A 24,234-nucleotide genomic window follows, 5' to 3' on the forward strand; every position below is an offset into this window, starting at 1 on the left:
GACCACCAGAGAACCAGGAGAGGACCACCAGAGGACCACCAGAGGACCAGGAGAGGACCACCAGAGGACCAGGAGAGGACCACCAGAGGACCACCAGAGGACCAGGAGAGGACCAGCAGCAGCAGATGCGTGCTGTAATTGGCTAGAGCAGCACAGCGGGAAGACAATAACTCCAGGACCTGGATCTGTCCATCAGAACCACATAGAGCAGAACCCTAAGAGTACACAGTCTAGCTACCAGCCTAACAATCAGGTCTACCCAGACTAGCTACCAGGCTAACACTCAGGTCTACACAGACTAGCTACCAGGCAAACACAGGCCTACACAGACTAGCTACCAGGCTAACACTCAGGTCTACACAGACTAGCTACCAGGCTAACACAGTCCATCCACAAACTTTAGTGGCAAGAAAAACCATGTGAACCCTTTCGAATTACCTGGATTTCTGCATCAATTGGTCATAAAATTTGATCTGATCTTCATCTAAGTTACAACAGACAACACAGTCTGCTTATTAAACTAACAACACACACATTATTGTATTGTTCTTGTCTATATTGAATACTTCATTTAAACATTCACGGTGTAGGTTGGAAAAAGTATGTGAACCCCTAGGCTAATGACTTCTCCAAAAGCTAATTGGAGTCAGCTAACATGGAGTACAATCATTGAGACTAGGTTGGAGATGTTGGTTAGAGCGACCCTGACCTATAAAAAAAAACACTCACAAAATGTGAGTTTGCTATTCACAAGAAGCATTGCATGATGTGAACCATGCCTCGAACAAAAGAGATCTCAGAAGACCCAAGATTAAGAATTGTTGACTTGCATAAAGCTGGAAAGGGTTACAAAAGTATCTCTAAAAGCCTTGATGTTCATCAGTCCACGGTAAGACATATTGCCTATAAATGGAGAAAGTTCAGCACTGTTGCTACTCTCCCTAGGAGTGGCCGTCCTGCAAAGATGGCTGCAAGAGAACAGCGCAGAATACTCAATGAGGTTAAGAAGAATCCTAGTGTGTCAGCTAAAGACTTACAGAAATCTCTGGAACATGCTAACATCTCTGCTGACGAGTCTCCGACACGTAAAACACTAAACAAGAAGGGTGTTCATGGCAGAACACCACGGAAGAAGCCACAGCTGTCCAAAAAAAACGTTGCTGCACGTCCGAAGTTCGCAAAAGAGCACCTGGATGTTCCACAGCGCTTCTGGCAAAATATTCTGTGGACAGATGAAACTACAGTTGAGTTGTTTGGAAGGAACACAAAACACTATGTGTGGAGAAAAAAAAGCACAGCACACCAACATCAAAACCTCATCCCAACTGTGAAGTATGGTGGAGGGAGCATCATGGTTTGGGTCTGATTTGCTGCCTCACGGCCTGGACAGCTTGCTATCATCAATGTGAAGATGAATTCCCAAGTTTATCAAGACATTTTGCAGGAGAACGTAAAGCTATCTGTCCGCCAATTGAAGCTCAACAGAAGTGGGTGATGCAACAGGACAACGACCCAAAACACAGAAGTAAATCGACAACAAAATGGCTTCAAGAGAAGAAAATACGCCTTCTAGAGTGGCCCTGTCACGGTGAGTGAATGAGGACCCAAAAGCGAATTAACTTAACAGAGCTTCTTTAATAACCAAACATAGGTAGGTTCAGACAGACCGGCAGATTCCGACAGGACAGGACAAGGTTACAGCAAACATGACGATAGTCTGGTTCAGGCATGAAACACAACAAACAAGAATCCGACAAAGACAGGAACAGAAACAGAGAGAGATATAGGGACCTAATCAGAGGGAAAAAGGGAACAGGTGGGAAACGGGGTGAATGGGTAGTCAGAGGAGACAAGGAACAGCTGGGGGAAAGCGGGGGAGAAAAGGTAACCTAATACGACCAGCAGAGGGAGACAGGGTGAAAGGAAAGGACAGAAAGACACAACATGACAATACATGACAGTACCCCCCCACTCACCGAGCGCCTCCTGGCGCACTCGAGGAGGAAACCTGGCGGCAACGGAGGAAATCCTCGATCAGCGCACGGTCCAGCACGTCCCGAGAGGGAACCCAACTCCTCTCCTCAGGACCGTACCCCTCCCAATCTACGAGGTACTGGTGACCACGGCCCCGAGGACGCATGTCCAAAATCCTGCGGACCCTGTAGATGGGTGCGCCCTCGACAAGGATGGGGGGGGGGGGGGGGGGGGAGACGAGCGGGGGCGCGAAGAACGGGCTTGATACAGGAGACATGGAAGACCGGGTGGACGCGACGAAGGTATCGTGGAAGAAGAAGTCGAACTGCGACAGGATTAATGACCCGAGAAATACGGAACGGACCAATGAACCGCGGGGTCAACTTGCGAGAAGCCGTCTTAAGGGGAAGGTTCTGAGTGGAGAGCCAAACTCTCTGACCGCGACAATATCTAGGACTCTTAGTTCTACGCTTATTAGCAGCCCTCACAGTCTGCGTCCTATAACGGCAAAGTGCAGACCTGACCCTCTTCCAGGTGCGCTCGCAACGTTGGACAAAAGCCTGAGCGGAGGGGACGCTGGACTCGGCGAACTGAGATGAGAACAGCGGAGGCTGGTAACCGAGGCTACTCTGAAAAGGAGATAGCCCGGTCGCAGACGAAGGAAGCGAGTTGTGGGCGTATTCTGCCCAGGGGAGCTGTTCTGACCAAGACGCAGGGTTGCGAAAAGAAAGACTGCGTAAGATGCGACCAATAGTCTGATTGGCCCGTTCTGCTTGACCGTTAGACTGGGGGTGAAAGCCGGAAGAGAGACTGACGGAAGCCCCAATCAAACGGCAAAACTCCCTCCAAAATTGAGACGTGAATTGCGGACCTCTGTCCGAAACGACGTCTGACGGAAGGCCATGAATTCTGAAAACATTCTCGATGATGATTTGTGCCGTCTCTTTAGCAGAAGGAAGCTTAGCAAGGGGAATGAAATGAGCCGCCTTAGAGAACCTATCGACAACCGTAAGAATAACAGTCTTCCCCGCTGACGAAGGCAGTCCGGTGACAAAATCTAAGGCGATGTGAGACCACGGTCGAGAGGGAATGGGAAGCGGCCTGAGACGGCCGGCAGGAGGAGAGTTACCGGACTTAGTCTGCGCGCAGACCGAACAAGCAGCCACGAAACGACGCGTGTCATGCTCCCGGGTGGGCCACCAAAAACGCTGGCGAATGGAAGCAAGCGTACCCCGAACGCCAGGGTGGCCGGCTAACTTGGCAGAGTGAGCCCACTGAAGAACGGCCAGACGAGTAGGAACGGGAACGAAAAGAAGGTTCCTAGGACAAGCGCGCGGCGACGGAGTGTGAGTGAGCGCTTGCTTTACCTGCCTCTCAATTCCCCAGACAGTCAACCCGACAACACGCCCCTCAGGGAGAATCCCCTCGGGGTCAGTGGAGGCTACTGAAGAACTGAAGAGACGAGATAAAGCATCAGGCTGGTGTTCTTAGAGCCCGGACGATAAGAAATCACGAACTCGAAACGAGCGAAAAACAGCGCCCAACGCGCCTGACGCGCATTAAGTCGTTTGGCAGAACGGATGTACTCAAGGTTCCTATGGTCAGTCCAAACGACAAAAGGAACGGTCGCGCCCTCCAACCACTGTCGCCATTCGCCTAGGGCTAACCGGATGGCGAGCAGTTCGCGGTTTCCCACATCATAGTTACGTTCCGACGGCGACAGGCGATGAGAAAAATACGCGCATGGGTGGACCTTGTCGTCAGAGAGGGAGCGCTGAGAAAGAATGGCTCCCACGCCCACCTCTGACGCGTCAACCTCGACAACGAACTGTCTAGAGACGTCAGGTGTAACAAGGATTGGAGCGGATGTAAAACGATTCTTGAGGAGATCAAAAGCTCCCTGGGCGGAAACGGACCACTTAAAGCACGTCTTGACAGAAGTAAGGGCTGTGAGAGGAGCTGCCACCTGACCGAAATTACGGATGAAACGACGATAGAAGTTTGCGAAGCCGAGAAAGCGCTGCAGCTCGATGCGTGACTTAGGGGCGGGCCAATCAATGACAGCTTGGACCTTAGCGGGATCCATCTTAATGCCTTCAGCGGAAATAACAGAACCGAGAAATGTGACGGAGGAGGCATGAAAAGTGCACTTCTCAGCCTTCACAAAAAGACAATTCTCTAAAAGGCGCTGGAGGACACGTCGAACGTGCTGAACATGAATCTGGAGTGACGGTGAAAAAATCAGGATATCGTCAAGGTAAACGAAAACAAAGATGTTCAGCATGTCTCTCAGGACATCATTGACTAATGCCTGAAAGACAGCTGGAGCGTTAGCGAGGCCGAAAGGAAGAACCCGGTATTCAAAGTGCCCTAACGGAGTGTTAAACGCCGTATTCCACTCGTCCCCCTCCCTGATGCGCACGAGATGGTAAGCGTTACGAAGGTCCAACTTAGTGAAAAACCTGGCTCCCTGCAGGATCTCGAAGGCTGAAGACATAAGAGGAAGCGGATAACGATTCATGCAGGGGCGCAGAGACCCGTCCTTCTTCTTGACAAAAAAAAACCCCGCTCCGGCGGGAGAGGAGGAGGGGACTATGGTACCGGCGTCAAGAGCTACAGACAAATAATCCTCGAGAGCCTTACGTTCGGGAGCCGACAGAGAGTATAGTCTACCCCGGGGGGGAGTGGTTCCCGGAAGGAGATCAATACTACAATCATACGACCGGTGTGGAGAAAGAGAGGTGGCCCTGGACCGACTGAACACCGTGCGCAGATCGTGATATTCCTCCGGCACCCCTGTCAAATCACCAGGCTCCTCCTGTGAAGAAGAGACAGAGGAAACAGGAGGGATAGCAGACATTAAACATTTCACATGACAAGAGACGTTCCAGGAGAGGATAGAATAACTAGACCAATTAATGGAAGGATTATGACAAACTAGCCAGGGATGGCCCAAAACAACAGGTGTAAAAGGTGAACGAAAAATTAAAAAAGAAATGGTTTCGCTATGATTACCAGAAACAGTGAGGGTTAAAGGTAGCGTCTCACGCTGAATCCTGGGGAGAGGACTACCATCCAGGGCGAACAAGGCCGTGGACTCCCTTAACTGTCTGAGAGGAATGTCATGTTCCCGAGCCCAGGTCTCGTCCATAAAACAGCCCTCCGCCCCAGAGTCTATTAAGGCACTGCAGGAAGCTGACGAACCGGTCCAGCGTAGATGGACCGACAAGGTAGTGCAGGATCTTGAAGGAGAGACAGGAGTAGTAGCGCTCACCAGTAGCCCTCCGCTTACTGATGAGCTCTGGCTTTTACTGGACATGAAGTGACAAAATGACCAGCAGAACCGCAATAGAGACAGAGGCGGTTGGTGATTCTCCGTTCCCTCTCCTTAGTCGAGATGCGGATACCTCCCAGCTGCATAGGCTCAGCTCCCGAGCCGGCAGAGGAAGATGGTAGTGATGCGGAGAGGGGGGCAACGGAGAGCGCGAGCTCCTTTCCACGAGCTCGGTGACGAAGATCAACCCGTCGCTCAATGCGAATAGCGAGTTCAATCAAGGAATCCACGCTGGAAGGAACCTCCCGGGAGAGAATCTCATCCTTTACCTCTGCGCGGAGACCCTCCAGAAGACGAGCGAGCAAGGCCGGCTCGTTCCAGCCACTGGAGGCAGCAAGAGTGCGAAACTCAATAGAGTAGTCAGTTATGGATCGATTGCCTTGACATAGGGAAGACAGGGCCCTGGAAGCCTCCTCCCCAAAAACAGATCGATCAAAAACCCGTATCATCTCCTCCTTAAAGTCCTGATACTGGTTAGTACACTCAGCCCTTGCCTCCCAGATTGCCGTGCCCCACTCACGAGCCTGTCCAGTAAGGAGAGATATGACGTAGGCGACACGAGCAGTGCTCCTGGCGTAAGTGTTGGGCTGGAGAGAAAACACAATATCACACTGGGTGAGGAACGAGCGGCATTCAGTGGGCTCCCCAGAGTAACACGGCGGGTTATTGATTCTGGGCTCCGGAGATTCGAAAGCCCTGGAAGTGGCCGGTGGATCGAGGCGGAGATGGTGAACCTGTTCTGTGAGGTTGGAGACTTGGGTGGCCAGGGTCTCAACGGCATGTCGAGCAGCAGACAATTCCTGCTCGTGTCTGCCTAGCATCGCTCCCTGGATCTCGACGGCTGAGTGGAGAGGATCCGAAGTCGCTGGGTCCATTCTTGGTCGGATTCTTCTGTCACGGTGAGTGAATGAGGACCCAAAAGCGAATTAACTTAACAGAGCTTCTTTAATAACCAAACATAGGTAGGTTCAGACAGACCGGCAGATTCCGACAGGACAGGACAAGGTTACAGCAAACATGACGATAGTCTGGTTCAGGCATGAAACACAACAAACAAGAATCCGACAAAGACAGGAACAGAAACAGAGAGAGATATAGGGACCTAATCAGAGGGAAAAAGGGAACAGGTGGGAAACGGGGTGAATGGGTAGTCAGAGGAGACAAGGAACAGCTGGGGGAAAGCGGGGGAGAAAAGGTAACCTAATACGACCAGCAGAGGGAGACAGGGTGAAAGGAAAGGACAGAAAGACACAACATGACAATACATGACAGGCCCAGTCAGAGTCCTGACCTCATCCCGATTTGAGATGCTGTGGCATGACCTCAAGAGAGCAGTTCACACCAGACATCCCAAGAATATTGCTGAACTGAAACAGTTTTGTAAAGAGGAATGGTCCAAAGTTCCTCCTGACCGTTGTGCAGGTCTGATTCCCGACTACAGAAAACATTTGTTTGAGGTTATTGCTGTCAAGGGGGGGGTCAACCAGTTATTAAATCCAAGTGTTCACATACTTTTCACACCCTGCACTGTGAATGTTTACACAGTGTTCAATAAAGACATAAACATGTATAATTGTTTGTGTGTTATTAGTTTAAGCAGACTGTGTTTATCTACTGACTTAGATTAAGATCAGATACAATTTTATGACCAATTTATGCAGAACAGGTAATTCCAAAGGGTTCAAATACTTTTTCTTGTATGTGGCGCTTATTGACTCTTTCTCCCAACCCCAGGTTTCTGTGTAGATAGTTCTACTGGATTTGAGGAGATTTTAGTAGTTAGTGTGGCGACTTCCGTACCAGTCTGGAGACCACATATTGAGTGTCTTGGTCTTGTCTCAGTGTCAGAGACATTTGTACTCAGTTTTGACTCGGTCGCGGACAGTGAGGAATCGTAATTTCTACCCAAGACCATTAAAAAATCCATCATTATCAGCTTCCTTCCAGTCAGCGCATAAAACTGATTCAGTCCACAGTAGGTCTCACACACAGCTCATTAAAGTTACCTCAGACTTATTCTATCAATACAATAGATCCCTACCATCTCTCGCTCTCTCTCTCTCTCTCCATCTATCTCTCCCTCTCTCTCAACCACTGTGATTTATTACCTTAAAAGACAAGATAACTAATTTGTATAGTAATTAATGAATATACTTTTGCATATTTGCATTTGCAATTAGTGCAGTGAAGTGATTAGTGTGAGATGGGGAGTTTGACTCATCATATGCTACTGTCGCTGTGTGTGTGTGTGTGTGCGTGTGTGTGTGTGTGTGTGTGTGTGTGTGTGTGCGTGTGTGCGTGTGTGCGTGCGTGTGTGCGTGCGCTGGACCAGAACGTCAGGATTAGGCCTTGGTGTGTGTGTGTATGTGCATGTGTGTGTGTAGCTTCAATGTACTCATTCTAAGTGACACATCATACTGCCAGACATTCCATATTAAAGATCGCCTGCCCCTGAAAAACAACCAATCCCTTTGGAAACAGCCAATGTGGGGTCAATATGAGTATGACACATTTATTCCCAATCTGGTCCTCATACCATCATGGCCACCTAATCATCCCCAGCTTCCAATTGGCTCATTCATCCCCCTCCTCTCCCCTGTAACTATTCCCCAGGTCATTGCTGTAAATGAGAATGTGTTCTCAGTCAACTTACCTGGTAAAATAAGGTGTTCTCAGTCAACTTACCTGGTAAAATAAGGTGTTCTCAGTCAACTTACCTGGTTAAACAAGGTGTTCTCAGTCAACTTACCTGGTAAAATAAGGTGTTCTCAGTCAACTTACCTGGTAAAATAATGTGTTCTCAGTCAACTTACCTGGTTAAACAAGGTGTTCTCAGTCAACTTACCTGGTAAAATAAGGTGTTCTCAGTCAACTTACCTGGTAAAATAATGTGTTCTCAGTCAACTTACCTGGTTAAACAAGGTGTTCTCAGTCAACTTACCTGGTAAAATAAGGTGTTCTCAGTCAACTTACCTGGTTAAACAAGGTGTTCTCAGTCAACTTACCTGGTAAAATAAGGTGTTCTCAGTCAACTTACCTGGTAAAATAATGTGTTCTCAGTCAACTTACCTGGTTAAACAAGGTGTTCTCAGTCAACTTACCTGGTAAAATAAGGTGTTCTCAGTCAACTTACCTGGTTAAACAAGGTGTTCTCAGTCAACTTACCTGGTAAAATAAGGTGTTCTCAGTCAACTTACCTGGTAAAATAATGTGTTCTCAGTCAACTTACCTGGTTAAACAAGGTGTTCTCAGTCAACTTACCTGGTAAAATAAGGTGTTCTCAGTCAACTTACCTGGTTAAACAAGGTGTTCTCAGTCAATTTACCTGGTAAAATAAGGTGTTCTCAGTCAACTTACCTGGTAAAATGATGTGTTCTCAGTCAACTTACCTGGTAAAATAAGGTGTTCTCAGTCAACTTACCTGGTAAAATAATGTGTTCTCAGTCAACTTACCTGGTAAAATAAGGTGTTCTCAGTCAACTTACCTGGTAAAATAAGGTGTTCTCAGTCAATTTACCTGGTAAAATAAGGTGTTCTCAGTCAACTTACCTGGTAAAATAAGGTGTTCTCAGTCAACTTACCTGGTAAAATAAGGTGTTCTCAGTCAACTTACCTGGTTAAACAAGGTGTTCTCAGTCAACTTACCTGGTTAAACAAGGTGTTCTCAGTCAACTTACCTGGTAAAATAAGGAGAAAAAAATATATAGTGTCAAAATTGACTACAAAGTGTAAATGGGATAATTTTTGTCATAAAGTCAGTCTGGTCTAAAACAGTTTGGAACCTCAGTGTGTCACAGTGAGTAGATTGAGGTTGGATTTAGATTACAGTTATGTCAGCAAATCATGTCCACTTTCGCCAAACTCCAAGCTCCAAGTTCCAAGTGTGTATCATGGCCCCTTTCGCCAAACTCCAAGCTCCAAGTTCCAAGTGTGTATCATGGCCCCTTTCGCCAAACTCCAAGCTCCAAGTGTGTATCATGGCCCCTTTCGCCAAACTCCAAGCTCCAAGTTCCAAGTGTGTATCATGGCCCCTTTCGCCAAACTCCAAGTTCCAAGTGTGTATCATGGCCCCTTTCGCCAAACTCCAAGCTCCAAGTGTGTATCATGGCCCCTTTCGCCAAACTCCAAGTTCCAAGTGTGTATCATGGCCCCTTTCGCCAAACTCCAAGCTCCAAGTTCCAAGTGTGTATCATGGCCCCTTTCGCCAAACTCCAAGCTCCAAGTTCCAAGTGTGTATCATGGCCCCTTTCGCCAAACTCCAAGCTCCAAGTTCCAAGTGTGTATCATGGCCCCTTTCGCCAAACTCCAAGTGTGTATCATGGCCCCTTTCGCCAAACTCCAAGCTCCAAGTGTGTATCATGGCCCCTTTCGCCAAACTCCAAGCTCCAAGTGTGTATCATGGCCCCTTTCGCCAAACTCCAAGCTCCAAGTGTGTATCATGGCCCCTTTCGCCAAACTCCAAGTTCCTATTATGGCCCCTTTTTCCAAACTGATAGTGCAAATCGCCCCTTCCCCCACTTTGCTTCCCTTCATTGAATGGGGCTCTGTTGTTGTTTTATCGCCCCAGGCCGTTTAAAATGTAATCATTTTTAGAATATGGCTGTAACGTAACAAAATGTGGAAAAAGTGAAGAGGCCTGAATACTTTCCTAATGCATTGTCCATCTGTAAAGAATGAGCTTGACCCGAGTTACAGTACTTAGGACACAGACGGCTTTCTCAACAACGGTAATGTGTGTTATGGGAAAAGTTGTATTTAAAAATACCCGGCTTTATAAACAAGTAGGTTAATTCTCCAGCCAAGCAGATAAAACAAATACAGTCATCTTGGTTGTGAAGTGATCAAAAAGCCTTGTCCTTTATAACAAAATGTACTTTACCACTTGTCTGTCTATTATATCACCCTGTCACGGGCCCCATAGTCAGAAACACCTCATAAAATGAGGAACTACATTGTTTATGAGAATTGTCTGCTGCAGTTGTTTGAGACCCGAACACGCAACACAGAGAAGACCAGGGACCCTGCATGTGTTATGTGTTCCTATAATTGGAACAGGGAGGGCAATTTTATCAGATTGGTGACCTTTGTCCTGGTCAAAAACAGTTCTGAGTTTTGTCCCAAATCACCTTCATTAACTAGTCTGGTGGAACCAGCCTGATGCCTGGTCTGGTGGAACCAGCCTGATGCCTGGTCTGGTGGAACCAGCATGATGCATGGTCTGGTGGAACCAGCATGATGCCTAGTCTGGTGGAACAGCATTATGCCTGGTCTGGTGGAACCAGCCTGATGCCTGGTCTGGTGGAACCAGCCTGATGCCTGGTCTGGTGGAACCAGCCTGATGCCTGGTCTGGTGGAACCAGCCTGATGCCTGGTCTGGTGGAACCAGCATGATGCCTGGTCTGGTGGAACCAGCCTGATGCCTGGTCTGGTGGAACCAGCCTGATGCCTGGTCTGGTGGAACCAGCATGATGCCTGCGTTAACCATCAATTTCCCTTCACATTGGATGACAGGTTGGTTCCACCCAGCTAATCATAACCACCATTGATTATGTAATCAGTGATCTGTGTGTGTGTGTATCTTTGAGGGGCCAGGAGCTGATCTACACTGCTGTGCCCATCGATGGGACTCGGCAGTCTTGGCAGTCTGACAGACAGGCTTGATACTGATGTCTCTGAAGGGAGAGAGACCTGGCACTCTGACAGACAGATACTGATGTCTCTGAATGGAGAGAGACCAGACAGACAGATACTGATGTCTCTGAATGGAGAGAGACCAGACAGACAGACACTGATGTCTCTGAATGGAGAGAGACCTGGCACTCTGACAAACAGATACTGATGTCTCTGAATGGAGAGAGACCAGACAGACAGATACTGATGTCTCTGAATGGACAGAGACCTGGCACTCTGACAGACAGATACTGATGTCTCTGAATGGAGAGAGACCTGGCACTCTGACAGACAGATACTGATGTCTCTGAATGGAGAGAGACCAGACAGACAGATACTGATGTCTCTGAATGGAGAGAGACCAGACAGACAGATACTGATGTCTCTGAATGGAGAGAGACCAGACAGACAGATACTGATGTCTCTGAATGGACAGAGACCTGGCACTCTGACAGACAGATACTGATGTCTCTGAATGGAGAGAGACCTGGCACTCTGACAGACAGATACTGATGTCTCTGAATGGAGAGAGACCAGACAGACAGATACTGATGTCTCTGAATGGACAGAGACCTGGCACTCTGACAGATAGATACTGATGTCTCTGAATGGAGAGAGACCTGGCACTCTGACAGACAGATACTGATGTCTCTGAATGGAGAGAGACCAGACAGACAGATACTGATGTCTCTGAATGGAGAGAGACCAGACAGACAGATACTGATGTCTCTGAATGGAGAGAGACCTGGCACTCTGACAGACAGGCTTGATACTGATGTCTCTGAATGGAGAGAGACCAGACAGACAGATACTGATGTCACTGAATGGAGAGAGACCTGGCACTCTGACAGACAGATACTGATGTCTCTGAATGGAGAGAGACCTGGCACTCTGACAGACAGGCTTGATACTGATGTCTCTGAATGGACAGAGACCTGGCACTCTGACAGACAGGTTTGATACTGATGTCTCTGAATGGAGAGAGACCAGACAGACAGATACTGATGTCTCTGAATGGAGAGAGACCTGGCACTCTGACAGACAGATACTGATGTCTCTGAATGGAGAGAGACCTGGCACTCTGACAGACAGGTTTGATACTGATGTCTCTGAATGGAGAGAGACCAGACAGACAGATACTGATGTCTCTGAATGGAGAGAGACCTGGCACTCTGACAGACAGATACTGATGTCTCTGAATGGAGAGAGACCTGGCACTCTGACAGACAGATACTGATATCTCTGAATGGAGAGATACCAGACAGACAGATACTGATGTCTCTGAATGGAGAGAGACCAGACAGACAGATACTGATGTCTCTGAATGGAGAGAGACCAGACAGACAGATACTGATGTCTCTGAATGGGGAGAGACCAGACATACAGATACTGATGTCTCTGAATGGACAGAGACCAGACAGACAGATACTGATGTCTCTGAATGGAGAGAGACCAGACAGACAGATACTGATGTCTCTGAATGGAGAGAGACCAGACAGACATATACTGATGTCTCTGAATGGAGAGAGACAAGACAGACAGATACTGATGTCTCTGAATGGACAGAGACAAAACAGACAGATACTGATGTCTCTGAATGGAGAGAGACCTGGCACTCTGACAGAAAGATACTGATATCTCTGAATGGAGAGAGACCAGACAGACAGAAACTGATGTCTCTGAATGGAGAGAGACCAGACAGACATATACTGATGTCTCTGAATGGAGAGAGACCTGGCAGACAGATACTGATGTCTCTGAATGAAGAGAGACCAGACAGATACTGATGTATCTGAATGGACAGAGACCAGACAGACAGATACTGATGTCTCTGAAATGAGAGAGACCAGACCGACAGATACTGATGTCTCTGAATGGAGAGAGACCAGACAGAAAGACAGATACTGATGTCTCTGAATGGACAGAGACCAGACAGACAGATACTGATGTCTCTGAATGAAGAGAGACCAGACAGACATATACTGATGTCTCTGAATGGAGAGAGACCAGACATACAGATACTGATGTCTCTGAATGGACAGAGACCTGGCACTCTGACAGACAGATTCTGATGTCTCTGAATGGAGAGAGACCAGACAGACAGATACTGATGTCTCTGAATGGACAGAGACCTGGCACTCTGACAGACAGATTCTGATGTCTCTGAATGGACAGAGACCAGACAGACAGATACTGATGTCTCTGAATGGACAGAGACCAGACAGACAGATACTGATGTCTCTGAATGGACAGAGACCAGACAGACAGATACTGATGTCTCTGAATGGACAGAGACCAGACAGACAGATACTGATGTCTCTGAATGAAGAGAGACCAGACAGACAGATACTGATGTCTCTGAATGGAGAGAGTACAGACAGACAGATACTGATGTCTCTGAATGGACAGAGACCAGACAGACAGATACTGATGTCTCTGAATGGACAGAGACCAGACAGACAGATACTGATGTCTCTGAATGGAGAGAGACCAGACAGACAGATACTGATGTCTCTGAATGGAGAGAGACCAGACAGACAGATACTGATTTCTCTGAATGGACAGAGACCAGACAGACAGATACTGATGTCTCTGAATGGACAGAGACCTGGCACTCTGACAGACAGATTCTGATGTCTCTGAATGGAGAGAGACCTGGCACTCTGACAGACAGATACTGATGTCTCTGAATGGAGAGAGACCAGACAGACAGATACTGATGTCTCTGAATGGAGAGAGACCAGACAGACAGATACTGATGTCTCTGAATGGACAGAGACCTGGCACTCTGACAGACAGATTCTGATGTCTCTGAATGGACAGAGACCAGACAGACAGATACTGATGTCTCTGAATGGACAGAGACCAGACAGACAGATACTGATGTCTCTGAATGGACAGAGACCAGACAGACAGATACTGATGTCTCTGAATGGACAGAGACCAGACAGACAGATACTGATGTCTCTGAATGGAGAGAGACCAGACAGACAGATACTGATGTCTGAATGGAGAGAGACCAGACAGACAGATACTGATGTCTCTGAATGGAGAGAGACCTGGCACTCTGACAGACAGATACTGATGTCTCTGAATGGACAGAGACCAGACACACAGATACTGATGTCTCTGAATGGACCTGGCACTGAACACATCCACGATGTGGAACTGAAGGTGATTCTCAATAATACAGTCCAGTCATAACAACACCCTTTTCATTCCATCGTGTCACTGATAAACTCTGCCTCAACTCTGCCTGTTTCTACAGATGGTGATGACTGTAAATGCCTTTGCCAGACGCCAGCCCCAGTCATTTGATGGGGAGACCGTAATTGGGTAGGTCAAATCAAATCACATTTTATTGGTCACAGTCACGTGTTTAGCAGATGTTATTGCGGGTGTAACGAAATGCTTGTGCATCTAGCTCTGACAGTGCAGTAGTATGTAACAAGTAATATCTAAAAAAATTACACAACATATACCCAATACACACAAAGTAGGATTGATATTAAGAATATATACAGTTGAAGTCTGAAGTTTACATACACCTTAGCCAAATACATTTAAACTCAGTTTTTCACAATTCCTGACTTTTAATTCTAGTAAAAATTCCCCTATTTGGTAGCATTGCCTTTCAATTATTTAACTTGGGTCAAACGTTTCGGGTAGCCTTCCACAAGCTTCCCAATTTTGGCCCATTCCTCCTGACAGAGCTGGTGTAACTGAGTCAGGTTTGTAGGCCTCCTTGCTCGCACACGCTTTTTCAGTTCTGCCCACAAATTGTCTATGGGATTGAGGTCAGGGCTTTGTGATGGCCACTCCAATATCTTGACTTTTCTGTCCTTAAGCCATTTTGCCACAACTTTGGAACTATGCTTGGGGTCATTGTCCATTTGGAAGACCCATTTGTGACCAAGCTTTAACTTCCTGACTGACGTCTTGAGATGTTGCTTCAATATATCCACATAATTTTTCCTTTCTCATGATGCCATCTATTTTGTGAAGTACACCAGTCCCTCCTGCAGCAAAGCACCCCACTACATGATGCTGCCACCCCCGTGCTTCACGGTTGGGATGGTGTTCTTTGGCTTGCAAGCCTCCCCTTTTTCCTCCAAACATAACGGTGGTCATTATTGCCAAACAGATCTATTTTTGTTTCATCATATTTCTCCAAAAAGTACGATATATGTGCAGTTGCAAACCGTAGTCTGGCTTTTTATGGCGGTTTTGGAGCAGTGGCTTCTTCCTTGCTGATTGGCCTTTCAGGTTATGTTGATATAGGACTCGTTTTACTGTGGATATAAATACTTTTGCACCTGTTTCCTCCAGCATCTTCACAAGGTCCTTTGCTGTTGTTCTGGGATAGATTTGCACTTTTCGCACCAAAGTATGTTCATCTCTAGGAGACAAAATGAGTCTCCTTCCTGAGCGGTATGACGGCTGTGTCATCCCATGGTGTTTAGTCATGCTCACTATTGTTTGTACAGATGAACGTGGTACCTTCAGGAGTTTGGAAAGTGCTCCCAAGGATAAACCAGACTTGTGGAGGACTACAATTTTTTTTCTGAGGTCTTGGCTGATTTCTTTTGATTTTCCCATGATGTCAAGCAAAGAGGCACTGAGTTTGAAGGTAGGCCTTGAATACATCCACAGGTACACCTCCTATTGACTTGAATGATGTCAATTAGCCTATCAGAAGCTACGAAAGCCATGACATCTTTTCTGGAATTTTCAAAGCTGTTTAGCGGCTCAGTCAACTTAGTGTATGTAAACTTCTGACCCACTGGAATTGTGATACAGTGAATTATAAGTGAAATCATCTGTCTGTAAACAATTTTTGGAAAAATGAAGTGTCATGCACAAAGTAGATGTCCTAACAGCCTTTCCGAAACCATAGTTTGTTAACAAGACATTTGTGGAGTGGTTGAAAAACTAGTTTTAATGACCCCAACCTACGTGTATGTAAACTTCCGACTTCAACTGTACTAATGGACAAGGGATGTCAGAGCGGAACGGACTAAGATACCGTAGAATAGAATAGTATACAGTACATACATATGAGATGAGTAATGCCAAAAATGTAAAATATTTTAAGTGAATGAGATACTGTGGAATAGTCTAGAATACAAGTAGTGTGTTAAAAGTTTGACGTCATTTCCGGTCACAACTTGTAGACTTGTTTACGTGCTGCTGTGCGGTTTGTTGCCAAATCTACCGTTTTTACCTTTTAATTACCGTTTTATATTTTTATTTTCCCCCTTAATTAACTTTTTAACCAATGACGCTTTATCTGGACATGGTTCTCCAGGACCTCCACCAGCCAACCAGTAGTAACATTAACATGATGCTTTATCTGGACGTGGTTCTACAGGACCTCCACCACCCAACCAGTAGTAACATTAACATGATGCTTTATCTGGACATGGTTCTACAGGACCTCCACCAGCCGAAGCTCAGTAGTAACATTAACATGATGCTTTATCTAGACGTGGTTCTACAGGACCTCCACCAGCCGAAGCTCAGTAGTAACATTAACATGATGCTTTATCTGGACGTGGTTCTACAGGACCTCCACCAGCCAACCAGTAGTAACATTAACATGATGCTTTATCTGGACATGGTTCTACAGGACCTCCACCAGCCAACCAGTAGTAACATTAACATGATGCTTTATCTGGACGTGGTTCTACAGGACCTCCACCAGCCAACCAGTAGTAACATTAACATGATGCTTTATCTGGACGTGGTTCTACAGGACCTCCACCAGCCAACCAGTAGTAACATTAACATGATGCTTTACCTGGACGTGGTTCTACAGGACCTCCACCAGCCAACCAGTAGTAACATTAACATGATGCTTTATCTGGACATGGTTCTACAGGACCTCCACCAGCCAACCAGTAGTAACATTAACATGATGCTTTATCTGGACGTGGTTCTACAGGACCTCCACCAGCCAACCAGTAGTAACATTAACATGATGCTTTATCTGGACATGGTTCTACAGGACCTCCACCAGCCAACCAGTAGTAACATTAACATGATGCTTTATCTGGACGTGGTTCTCCAGGACCTCCACCAGCCAACCAGTAGTAACATTAACATGATGCTTTATCTGGACGTGGTTCTACAGGACCTCCACCAGCCAACCAGTAGTAATATTAACATGATGCTTTATCTGGACATGGTTCTACAGGACCTCCACCAGCCAACCAGTAGTAACATTAACATGATGCTTTATCTGGACATGGTTCTACAGGACCTCCACCAGCCAACCAGTAGTAACATTAACATGATGCTTTATCTGGACATGGTTCTACAGGACCTCCACCAGCCAACCAGTAGTAACATTAACATGATGCTTTATCTGGACATGGTTCTACAGGACCTCCACCAGCCAACCAGTAGTAACATTAACATGATGCTTTATCTGGACGTGGTTCTACAGGACCTCCACCAGCCGAAGCTCAGTAGTAACATTAACATGATGCTCTATCTGGACGTGGTTCTACAGGACCTCCACCAGCCAACCAGTAGTAACATTAACATGATGCTTTATCTGGACATGGTTCTACAGGACCTCCACCAGCCGAAGCTCAGTAGTAACATTAACATGATGCTTTATCTAGACGTGGTTCTACAGGACCTCCACCAGCCGAAGCTCAGTAGTAACATTAACATGATGCTTTATCTGGACGTGGTTCTACAGGACCTCCACCAGCCAACCAGTAGTAACATTAACATGATGCTTTATCTGGACATGGTTCTACAGGACCTCCACCAGCCAACCAGTAGTAACATTAACATGATGCTTTATCTGGACGTGGTTCTACAGGACCTCCACCAGCCAACCAGTAGTAACATTAACATGATGCTTTATCTGGACGTGGTTCTACAGGACCTCCACCAGCCGAAGCTCAGTAGTAACATTAACATGATGCTTTATCTAGACGTGGTTCTACAGGACCTCCACCAGCCGAAGCTCAGTAGTAACATTAACATGATGCTTTATCTGGACGTGGTTCTACAGGACCTCCACCAGCCAACCAGTAGTAACATTAACATGATGCTTTATCTGGACATGGTTCTACAGGACCTCCACCAGCCAACCAGTAGTAACATTAACATGATGCTTTATCTGGACGTGGTTCTACAGGACCTCCACCAGCCAACCAGTAGTAACATTAACATGATGCTTTATCTGGACGTGGTTCTACAGGACCTCCACCAGCCAACCAGTAGTAACATTAACATGATGCTTTACCTGGACGTGGTTCTACAGGACCTCCACCAGCCAACCAGTAGTAACATTAACATGATGCTTTATCTGGACATGGTTCTACAGGACCTCCACCAGCCAACCAGTAGTAACATTAACATGATGCTTTATCTGGACGTGGTTCTACAGGACCTCCACCAGCCAACCAGTAGTAACATTAACATGATGCTTTATCTGGACATGGTTCTACAGGACCTCCACCAGCCAACCAGTAGTAACATTAACATGATGCTTTATCTGGACGTGGTTCTCCAGGACCTCCACCAGCCAACCAGTAGTAACATTAACATGATGCTTTATCTGGACGTGGTTCTACAGGACCTCCACCAGCCAACCAGTAGTAATATTAACATGATGCTTTATCTGGACATGGTTCTACAGGACCTCCACCAGCCAACCAGTAGTAACATTAACATGATGCTTTATCTGGACATGGTTCTACAGGACCTCCACCAGCCAACCAGTAGTAACATTAACATGATGCTTTATCTGGACATGGTTCTACAGGACCTCCACCAGCCAACCAGTAGTAACATTAACATGATGCTTTATCTGGACATGGTTCTACAGGACCTCCACCAGCCAACCAGTAGTAACATTAACATGATGCTTTATCTGGACGTGGTTCTACAGGACCTCCACCAGCCGAAGCTCAGTAGTAACATTAACATGATGCTCTATCTGGACGTGGTTCTACAGGACCTCCACCAGCCAACCAGTAGTAACATTAACATGATGCTTTATCTGGACATGGTTCTACAGGACCTCCACCAGCCGAAGCTCAGTAGTAACATTAACATGATGCTTTATCTAGACGTGGTTCTACAGGACCTCCACCAGCCGAAGCTCAGTAGTAACATTAACATGATGCTTTATCTGGACGTGGTTCTACAGGACCTCCACCAGCCAACCAGTAGTAACATTAACATGATGCTTTATCTGGACATGGTTCTACAGGACCTCCACCAGCCAACCAGTAGTAACATTAACATGATGCTTTATCTGGACGTGGTTCTACAGGACCTCCACCAGCCAACCAGTAGTAACATTAACATGATGCTTTATCTGGACGTGGTTCTACAGGACCTCCACCAGCCAACCAGTAGTAACATTAACATGATGCTTTACCTGGACGTGGTTCTACAGGACCTCCACCAGCCAACCAGTAGTAACATTAACATGATGCTTTATCTGGACGTGGTTCTACAGGACCTCCACCAGCCAACCAGTAGTAACATTAACATGATGCTTTATCTGGACGTGGTTCTACAGGACCTCCACCAGCCAACCAGTAGTAACATTAACATGATGCTTTATCTGGACATGGTTCTACAGGACCTCCACCAGCCAACCAGTAGTAACATTAACATGATGCTTTATCTGGACGTGGTTCTCCAGGACCTCCACCAGCCAACCAGTAGTAACATTAACATGATGCTTTATCTGGACGTGGTTCTACAGGACCTCCACCAGCCAACCAGTAGTAACATTAACATGATGCTTTATCTGGACATGGTTCTACAGGACCTCCACCAGCCAACCAGTAGTAACATTAACATGATGCTTTATCTGGACATGGTTCTACAGGACCTCCACCAGCCAACCAGTAGTAACATTAACATGATGCTTTATCTGGACATGGTTCTACAGGACCTCCACCAGCCAACCAGTAGTAACATTAACATGATGCTTTATCTGGACATGGTTCTACAGGACCTCCACCAGCCAACCAGTAGTAACATTAACATGATGCTTTATCTGGACGTGGTTCTACAGGACCTCCACCAGCCGAAGCTCAGTAGTAACATTAACATGATGCTCTATCTGGACGTGGTTCTACAGGACCTCCACCAGCCAACCAGTAGTAACATTAACATGATGCTTTATCTGGACGTGGTTCTCCAGGACCTCCACCAGCCGAAGATAAGTAGTCCCTATAGTCCCTATAGCTGTATCTGGTGGTCCCTATAGTCACTATAGCTGTATCTGGTGGTCCCTATAGCTGTATCTGGTGGTCCCTATAGCTGTATCTGGTGGTCCTATAGTCCCTATAGCTGTATCTGGTGGTCCCTATAGCTGTATCTGCTGGTCCCTATAGTCCCTATAGCTGTATCTGGTGGTCCCTATAGCTGAATCTGGTGGTCCCTATAGTCCCTATAGCTGTATCTGGTGGTCCCTATAGCTGTATCTAGTGGTCCCTATAGTCCCTATAGCTGAATCTGGTGGTCCCTATAGCTGTATCTGGTGGTCCCTATAGTCCCTATAGCTGAATCTGGTGGTCCCTATAGTCCCTATAGCTGTATCTGGTGGTCCCTATAGTCCCTATAGCTGAATCTGGTGGTCCCTATAGTCCCTATAGCTGTATCTGGTGGTCCCTATAGTCCCTATAGCTGTATCTGGTGGTCCCTATAGTCCCTATAGCTGTATCTGGTGGTCCCTATAGTTCCTATAGCTGTATCTGGTGGTCCCTATAGCTGTATCTGGTGGTCCCTATATCCCCTATAGCTGTATCTGATGGTCCCTATATTCCCTATAGCTGTATCTGGTGGTTCCTATAGTCCCTATAGCTGTATCTGGTGGTCCCTATAGCTGCATCTGGTGGACCATATAGCTGTATCTGGTGGTCACTATAGTCCCTATAGCTGAATCTGGTGGTCCATATAGTCCCTATAGCTGTATCTGGTGGTCCCTATAGCTGTATCTGGTGTGTCCCTATAGTCCCTATAGCTGAATCTGGTGGTCCATATAGTCCCTATAGCTGTATCTGGTGGTCCCTATAGCTGTATCTGGTGGTCCCTATAGTCCCTATAGCTGTATCTGGTGGTCCCTATAGCTGAATCTGGTGGTCCCTATAGTCCCCATAGCTGTATCTGGTGGTCCCTATAGCTGTATCTGGTGGTCCCTATAGTCCCTATATCTGAATCTGGTGGTCCCTATAGTCCCTATAGCTGAATCTGGTGGTCCCTATAGTCCCTATAGCTGTATCTGGTGGTCCCTATTGTCCCTATAGCTGAATCTGGTGGTCCATATAGTCCCTATAGCTGTATCTGGTGGTCCCTATAGCTGTATCTGGTGGTCCCTATAGTCCCTATAGCTGTATCTGGTGGTCCCTATAGCTGTATCTGTTTTCCCTATGGTACTTATAGCTGTATCTGGTGGTCCCTATAGCTGTATCTGGTGGTCCCTATAGTCCCTATAAATGTATCTGGTGGTCCCTTTAGTCCCTATTGCTGTATCTGATGGTCCATATAGCTGTATCTGGTGGTCCCTATAGTCCCTATAGCTGAATCTGGTGGTCACTATAGTCCCTATAGCTGTATCTGGTGGTCCCTATAGTCCCTATAGCTGTATGTTGGTGTCCCTATAGTCCCTATAGCTGTATCTGGTGGTCCCTATAGTCCGTATAGCTGAATATGGTGGTCCCTATAGTCCCTATAGCTGCATCTGTTGGTCCCTATAGCTGTAGCTGGTGGTCCCTATAGCTGTATCTGGTGGTCCCTATAGTCCCTATAGCTGTATCTGGTGGTCCCTATAGCTGTATCTGGTTGTTCCTATAGTCCCTATAGCTGTATCTGGTGGTTTCTATAGTCCCTATAGCTGAATCTGGTGGTCCCTATAGTCCCTATAGCTGTATCTGGTGGTCCCTATAGTCCCTATAGCTGAATCTGGTGGTCCCTATAGTCCCTATAGCTGTATCTGGTGGTCCCTATAGTCCCTATAGCTGTATCGGATGGTCCCTATAGCTGTATCTGGTGGTTAATTTAGTCCCTATAGCTGAATCTAGTGGTCCCTATAGTCCCTATAGCTGTATCTGGTGGTCCCTATAGTCCCTATAGCTGTATCTGGTGGTCCCTATAGTCCCTATAGCTGTATCTGGTGGTCCCTATAGTCCCTATAGCTGTATCTGGTGGTCCCTATAGTCCCTATAGCTGTATCTGGTGGTCCCTGTAGTCCCTATAGCTGTATCTGGTGGTTCCTATAGTCCCTATAGCTGAATCTGGTGGTCCCTATAGTCCCTATAGCTGTATCTGGTGGTCCCTATAGTCCCTATAGCTGTATCTGGTGGTTCCTATAGTCCCTATAGCTGAATCTGGTGGTCCCTATAGTCCCTATAGCTGTATCTGGTGGTCCCTATAGTCCCTATAGCTGTATCTGGTGGTTCCTATAGTCCCTATAGCTGAATCTGGTGGTCCCTATAGTCCCTATAGCTGTATCTGGTGGTCCCTATAGTCCCTATAGCTGAATCTGGTGGTCCCTATAGTCCCTATAGCTGAATCTGGTGGTCCCTATAGTCCCTATAGCTGTATCTGGTGGTCCCTATAGTCCCTATAGCTGTATCTGGTGGTCCCTATAGTCCCTATAGCTGAATCTGGTGGTTCCTATAGTCCCTATAGCTGAATCTGGTGGTCCCTATAGTCCCTATAGCTGTATCTGGTGGTCCTTATAGTCCCTATAGCTGAATCTGGTGGTCCCTATAGTCCCTATAGCTGTATCTGGTGGTCCCTATAGTCCCTATAGCTGTATCTTGGTGTCCCTATAGTCCCTATAGCTGTATCTGGTGGTCCCTATAGATGTATCTGGTGGTCCCTATAGCTGTATCTGGTGGTCCCTATAGTCCCTATAGCTGAATCTGGTGGTCCCTATAGTCCCTATAGCTGTATCTGGTGGTCCCTATAGTCCCTATAGCTGTATCTGGTGGTTCCTATAGTCCCTATAGCTGAATCTGGTGGTCCCTATAGTCCCTATAGCTGAATCTGGTGGTCCCTTAGTCCCTATAGCTGTATCTGGTGGTCCCTATAGTCCCTATAGCTGAATCTGGTGGTCCCTATAGTCCCTATAGCTGTATCTGGTGGTCCCTATAGTCACTATAGCTGTATCTGGTCGTCCCTATATTCCCTATAGCTGTATCTGGTGGTCCCTATAGCTGTATCTGGTGGTCCCTATAGTCCCTATAGCTGTATCTGGTGGTCCCTATAGCTGAATCTGGTGGTCCCTATAGTCCCTATAGCTGTATCTGGTGGTCCCTATAGCTGTATCTGGTGGTCCCTATAGTCCCTATAGCTGAATCTGGTGGTCCCTATAGCTGTATCTGGTGGTCCCTATAGTCCCTATAGCTGTATCTGGTGGTCCCTATAGTCCCTATAGCTGTATCTGGTGGTCCCTATAGTCCCTATAGCTGAATCTGGTGGTCCCTATAGTCCCTATAGCTGTATCTGGTGGTCCCTATAGTCCCTATAGCTGTATCTGGTGGTCCCTATAGTCCCCATAGCTGTATCTGGTGGTCCCTATAGCTGTATCTAGTGGTCCCTATAGTCCCTATAGCTGTATCTGGTGGTCCCTAAAGTCCCTATAGCTGTATCTGGTGGTCCCTATAGTCCCTATAGCTGTATCTGGTGGTCCCTAGAGCTGTATCTGGTGGTCCCTATAGTCCCTATAGCTGTATCTGGTGGTCCCTATAGCTGAATCTGGTGGTCCCTATAGTCCCTATAGCTGTATCTGGTGGTCCCTATAGCTGTATCTAGTGGTCCCTATAGTCCCTATAGCTGTATCTGGTGGTCCCTATAGCTGTATCTGGTGGTCCCTATAGTCCCTATAGCTGTATCTGGTGGTCCCTATAGTCCCTATTACTGTATCTGGTGGTCCCTATAGTCCCTATAGCTGTATCTGGTGGTCCCTATAGCTGTATCTGGTGGTCCCTATAGTCCCTATAGCTGAATCTGGTGGTCCCTATAGTCCCTATAGCTGTATCTGGTGGTCCCTATAGTCACTATAGCTGTATCTGGTGGTCCCTATAGTCCCTATAGCTGTATCTGGTGGTCCCTATAGTCCCTATAGCTGTATCTGGTGGTCCCTATAGTCCCCATAGCTGTATCTGGTGGTCCATATAGCTGTATCTGGTGGTCCCTATAGTCCCTATAGCTGTATCTGGTGGTCCCTATAGCTGTATCTGCTGGTCCCTATAGTCCCTATAGCTGAA

The sequence above is a fragment of the Oncorhynchus mykiss genome, chromosome 8 (assembly GCF_057628025.1).
Source record: "Oncorhynchus mykiss isolate SJ-2025 chromosome 8, ASM5762802v1, whole genome shotgun sequence".
Lineage (NCBI taxonomy): Eukaryota > Metazoa > Chordata > Actinopteri > Salmoniformes > Salmonidae > Oncorhynchus > Oncorhynchus mykiss.